Below are 6,091 nucleotides of genomic sequence, written 5' to 3'. Positions count from 1 at the left end.
AGCCATCTCTGCCTCCCAGCCATCTCTCCAGCCCGCTTCCAGCACTCTGCCTTCAGCGACCCCTCCCACAGCCTTTTCAGTTTCCCGGGCTAAGGAGTCACCTTGCCTTTAACCCCTTCCTGGGTTCTCATGTTACACACTCAGGTATGCGCCCTCGGGCAGATCCCATCCTGCAATGCAGACTATCCCAGCACACTCCCCTGTCAGCATTCACAGACCACAGTGAGAACAGGCCCAGTTCGTCACAGTAAGACTTTGCCTTCACCCCCATCCTGCTTCCTGAGTAGGCTAACTCCACTGTCAGCACTTGCCTAGAGCAGTGCATGGGAATTCAGGAAATGCAAGATCAGTTTGATTGTGACTAAAACCCCACCAGTGCACCTAGATGGGAAGGTTTCTTTGCTCCCTTACACTTCAGCCCCTGAACATGGCCTCACTATAATTTAGCTCAGTGGAAATGAGCCATGTATGGTTGACCACAGAATAGATTTCCGGGATCCTATTGATTGGTCGGGGATAATATATTTTTTTAATTTGTCAGCAATGCTACATAAAACTTATTGCTGCTTTGCTTTAATACAAACTCAGCTGTTTGCTGATCAGCAGTGACTATTTAAATTGACCAATCTACCTCACACTGGCTCGAGATCAAGGGATCGGCACTTAATTTCATTCCTTGAATAAAGATTTTTTTTATATATATCCGCATGGAAATATCAGAACATGAAAGGTTAAATCAATATGGAGTTTTACATTGCTTAAAGGGCATTTGCATCAAAGCAGCCATGAATGCAATTCACTTGTTTAATGAATTTTTTATGCTTATTTAATGAATTTCACAAAGGTTTGGTGTTTTTCATAAAATGGATAAGGACTTCCAGTTTTATGAAATAATAAAAATGGAACTGAAGTTATGAAATGAGCAATCTCATTAGTTAGGCATGATATATTCATATGAAAGTGTACATGTTTCTGAATTATTGCAGTGTGGTTCCCTTGCTATAACTGTAACTTGTTATAATAGTATTGCAAATATGCCTTTAGTTAAGATATCAAGAAGTGACAGAAGAAAATTAAATTTTTGATTGCTAATAATGATATAATTAATACTTACTGTATTTAACATAATTATAGGTGCATTGTTTCTTTAGAGGATGTGTGCTGGTACACTTTAACAGTAGTTGTTTAGTGAATTAAAATGCTACTCCCCTTCACTACCTCCCTTTTCTTACAATTCTAGCTTAATTTTGTGCCTGGTGGCCTCTGTACCTTTCCAGTTTTATTATCTTGGTGAACAGAGGAAAATATTACATTCATCTGTCAATGCTAAGGACATGGCTTCTGTTATAACTTCCTTTGGTGCTTCTATAATTTAATTTACTCTTTCAGAATAGTCTTCTCACTGTTAAAAATTCTCCAAATTTGGTGACACTTCAGGAATGAAAAGAAGTTGTGTGAGCATCTCTTCCATTTAAGTAACTTTTCTGGGTCACTAGTTACATTGTTGCAATGTCACTTGCTTGTGGGAAGTTCCGAATGGTTTCCTTGTTCTTTGACTTCTTGAGTCCATGTGCTGGCTCAGAGTTTAGGAACGTGTCTTTCTGCTCCTACACTGCTGTTTGCTCTTCCAGGAACAACAGGAAGAAGGTTTTTTCTTTCCTGTTTAAGGGAAGGACATATGGATTCATTCACATAAACATACGTTTCTCTTTCTGGAGCCTCCATCCTGACCTCGCACACAGGAATAGTCCCATTGAGTGCAGTGGCACTACTCTGCTTAAAGTTATCCATGTGTACGTGTGTGCAGGTGGCTCTGGATTGACTGCCCTTGACTTCAGTGAAGTTCTGCATGGTCATGAGGGACCATTATTGGCTGGATCTTAAATTGACTGGTTTGAAAATGTACCAGTTATATTAATCAGCCAGATCATGGGGAACTTAATGAGAATTTTGACTGAGTAAAGGCTGTAGACCATACCCTATTTTATCCCACTTCTTTCCATTTCCTCTTAGACATTTTGGGGTGTTATGTGACCACTATATACAAAATAGCTTTTAACACGTCATATCAATAATGCTATAAATACTCTAAAATCAATAAAGCACCTCACAAAGGACCAAATTCATCTCATCTTCCCGACCCTGTTAGTTTACATTCTGTATGCTCTGCCAAAGCAGCACATGATGATATTGCCGTAATAAAAGATAAAGTGGGACTTTCAAAATTAATGATCTCGCCTCATTAGGGAGCCACTGTGCTGTGCTTTTATAACTAATCTTGTTAAGTATACGCATTAAGACACAACAAGGCATGCAACATGGTGGGATAATGGTCCATCTCCAATGGTTATTAGAGGCAAAGAACGCACTAAGGTCTTTTCACCTATGAAATGTCACCGTCCCACTGTTAAATGGGCTCTGAAGCGTCCATTGTGATTGTGAAATTACCCAAATAGGATGCATTATTTACAGAAACAAACAGGATTTGCAAAGACTGCTGATCTATCGCCTCAGGGTGGATTCTAAAAACAGACATAAAAAGTGCACTGGGGTCATAATTATTAATTTATTTATCAATATATGTATTGACCAGGGATGAAATTGAGTCCAATGCGGAGGGTCCTTTGCAGCAATGCAACCCTAAAGGGTGCTTAGGGCCTTGTATAGTTTCTTTGCATTGGGAACAATTTTATTCTGGGTGAGCAGCAACCGCAATAATGGGGTCTCAAGGAGTCGGAGTGTGTGGCCGGGGGCTTCAGGGGTGGGTGGGGTGGACGAGAAATGGGGTAGGTACATGGCTATTTTGGACTATGGGGATCATGGGGTAGCTTGGAGACTAGAATTAATGTCATTGGCACTGAAGGTTAACACCATGCTTGGCCACACAATTCCAGAGCTTACAGAGAACGGGCAATCTATTTTTTAGTGAGATTTGCTCATGTGAACCGATGCTGTTCTATTGAGTTCCCAGGCAGGATTATTTATTTATTGGCTTTCCCAGGGTGCTCTTTACCATGGTATCTGACCACCTCACATAGACCAATCGACACCCTTGTGAGGTCAGGTAGTATTGTTATTTCTATTTTACAGATAGACAGTTGAGGCATAGAGAGATTGATTGATCCAGTGCCACATATGGAATCTGTGGAAAAGATGGGAAGAGAGCTCAGGTTTTCCAAGTCCCAGTCTTTTGAGATCCATGATTGCATGCATGATTATGTGTGTAAATTGGGTAAATGCCCAGAAGGGGGCTACATCCATGCACACAGATTGTGAGGTGCTTAGCATAAGCATTGTGCTAATTGCACCCACAATTGTCACACACATTTTTTGCCTGGAGACATCTGACTTTTTTGTGAAGTTTTGTAAATTTGATCCTGATTACGTAAGTCCCTTGTGAGCGAGAGAAGAATTTTGCAGAATAGGCAACTGAGGCATGGAAAAATTAAGTGATGTGCCTCCACTCACACAGCAATTTGTGAGCCAGATAAAGTACCAAGGACTCCTGAAGCTATATCAAATGACTGATGGACCAATGTTGGAGGCTGGGTTCAGATAAACATTCCAAAGTTTAGATGTTTATCCAGGCTTGAACCTCTGAACCCATGAGATAATCAGCATTTATTGTAGGTACTATGGCTATCTGAGATAGCTACTAACTGTCAGAATAGGTTTAATAACTAGCTGGTATTTAATTTGAAGTATAGAGTAACTGCCTTATTATATCTAACATCAATATTTATTTGAGAGGTTCAAATGAAAATATTTGCCAGCCTTCAAAGCCTATCAATTCCTGATCCAGGTCTGACAAAGGAAGCTTTAAGTGATTAAATTCATTTCTAGAAATAAAATTGCGATTTTCAACACTAAGGGTACTGTGATTCCAAACACTTTTCCTTTTCCTTTTATTGTGTTTGACAGCAACTAGCCTCTCAAGGTAAGTGGTGGAATATACTCTTATGTAAAGGTAAGGCAAAAAATGAAAAGTGGAGGAAAGAAAAACATTTAAAGTAGGAAATTAGAACAGTTATTGAGTTCCACACCATGGTTAATGAGTGTGCAGAAAGAAAACACCTTCTTGGCCCAGTGCGCTGGAGCATTACAACTGTTGCAACACTTCTTCTGTTTTTGGAAGGAAATAAGTAATAACCTCGACACAGGGGAAGTCTTCAGTTTGCATTTTTTAATGCCTCAGGGGAGTGCAGTATTTCTGGTTTAAAATCTGTTAAAATTTTCTTTAAAAGGCTGGTTTTGTTCTGAAATAAAAACAAAAATTAACATATTAAGAATATAAGTAGGTCAGGAGTGGAATGGAGAGTGTTCAACTGCTTTACTGGGACATTTTTGAAGAGTTAGAGAGAAGGTGAAAATTACTGTCATCTACTGAACTGGGTTCATGTCAATCAGGATTTATGTTTTGTTGTCCTGGACATAATTAGAGCCAGGTTATAAGTGCACAAGTGGGAAAGGATTACCCAGAAGGAACTCTCCCCTGCCATTGAGCACCTACAATGGTGCTGGGCATGGTTATCCACCTTGTACTCTTGATATAAGGATTTAAGAGGGGCTAACACCGCTAATGGTGCAAGACTCTCCAGACGGCCACCACTCACCCTCTTTGTCCTGGCCAGCAGATCTGGTTTTGCTTGGTAAGGGAAGTATACACTACGTCCTTTTCAATGTGCACCTGAGGGTTTTCTGGAAGGCCTATGCCTGTTTTCAGATACCTGGGCCTGATTCATTACTGCATTCTCCAGTCTTAGCTGGTGACTGCAGTGAAGTTGCACCAGCATAAGACTGAAGTAATGCGAGAATAACCTCCGCCTATGTTTATGGCCTGTAGAAATCACCCCATTTTAAAAATCAAATAGTTTCTTGGTGTGTATTGAATTTATTTATATAATGACTTTTAACACTAGTTTACAGTTTCATTATGAATGAATAAAAATAGTCATCAAGAGAACAGTAGTAGTTACTTAGAGCTGAAAACCACAGCCTTGTATCCTGTGGTTCCTAACAGTAGACCAGCCAGCTAGCTAAGCTGGACTTGGGCCTGCAGTCCTTCTGCACTTTGACGTCCATGGGGGTTTGTGCATGGAATTACTGAAGGACAGGGCTGATATACACTTCACTAAAGAGACCATCTTCCACTGATTTCAGTCTATAGCCAGCAAAGACCATGGATATTGATCTTGCTTCTGAAAATAGAAGGGGAAGGGGCATGTCTCGAACTCATTTGATGTGAGTTCTGGAATCCAGTTCAAGTTCCTTTTCTAAGTTACTGATGGGCATACTCTGTCACTAGTGCATACTGAGTTAACCAGTACATTTCACCTGCAAGCTTCAGTAGAGCATGTGTTGTAAAATGGTCTAGGACGAGCACTGAGACAAGGAGAGAAAAAATATAATCAGGAGTCACCTCTTTATCATTTAGATGCTTCAGTAGTAGTATTTTAGATCCCTTGTCATGGGAAGATATAAGTATTTTCCTTTGAAATCAACCCCAGATGCATTTGGTAAGCAAGCTGACAAAGGGCACCTTCGAGTGAGTAGTTCAGGTTTTATTTTTGCTTGGATAATAAGCTCCATAGCATACTGCGGCTCCTCCATCACTCTGAAAAATGTCAGTTCCAAATCCCTTTACAACCCAGTCTCTCCTATTAACTATATTCTGTTTTCCTGCTGTGTAGGCTATTCCAGACTGGGGTGATGAGACAGCAAATGTGAAAAATGGGAACGCGGGTGGGGAGTAATAGGCACCTATATAAGAAAAAGACCCCAAAATCGGGACTGTCCCTATAAAATCAAGACATCTGGTCACCCTATTCCAGACAGTTCAAAAATATTGAAATAATTGTGCATATGTACAACCCTTGACAGCTCAAAAACACCAAGGCTATTTTAAAGTTTACATCATTCTTGTTTCCAGGTTCAGCTTAAAGTTGAACAGTTCAAATCTGGATAGCATTTAAGTAACGTGAGTTTAGGTGATAGCCCCTGTGATGTCTGTAGGAAACACATCCTTGTGATTAACCTAATCAGCAGTTGCATGCTACTGCTGTTCCACACAATTCAGCTGAAACAGCACTTT

Source organism: Trachemys scripta, chromosome 13 (genome assembly GCF_013100865.1).
Source record: "Trachemys scripta elegans isolate TJP31775 chromosome 13, CAS_Tse_1.0, whole genome shotgun sequence".
In the NCBI taxonomy this organism is placed as follows: domain Eukaryota; kingdom Metazoa; phylum Chordata; order Testudines; family Emydidae; genus Trachemys; species Trachemys scripta.
The sequence above is the reverse complement of the archived record's forward strand: the minus strand, read 5'-3'. Positions refer to the sequence as shown.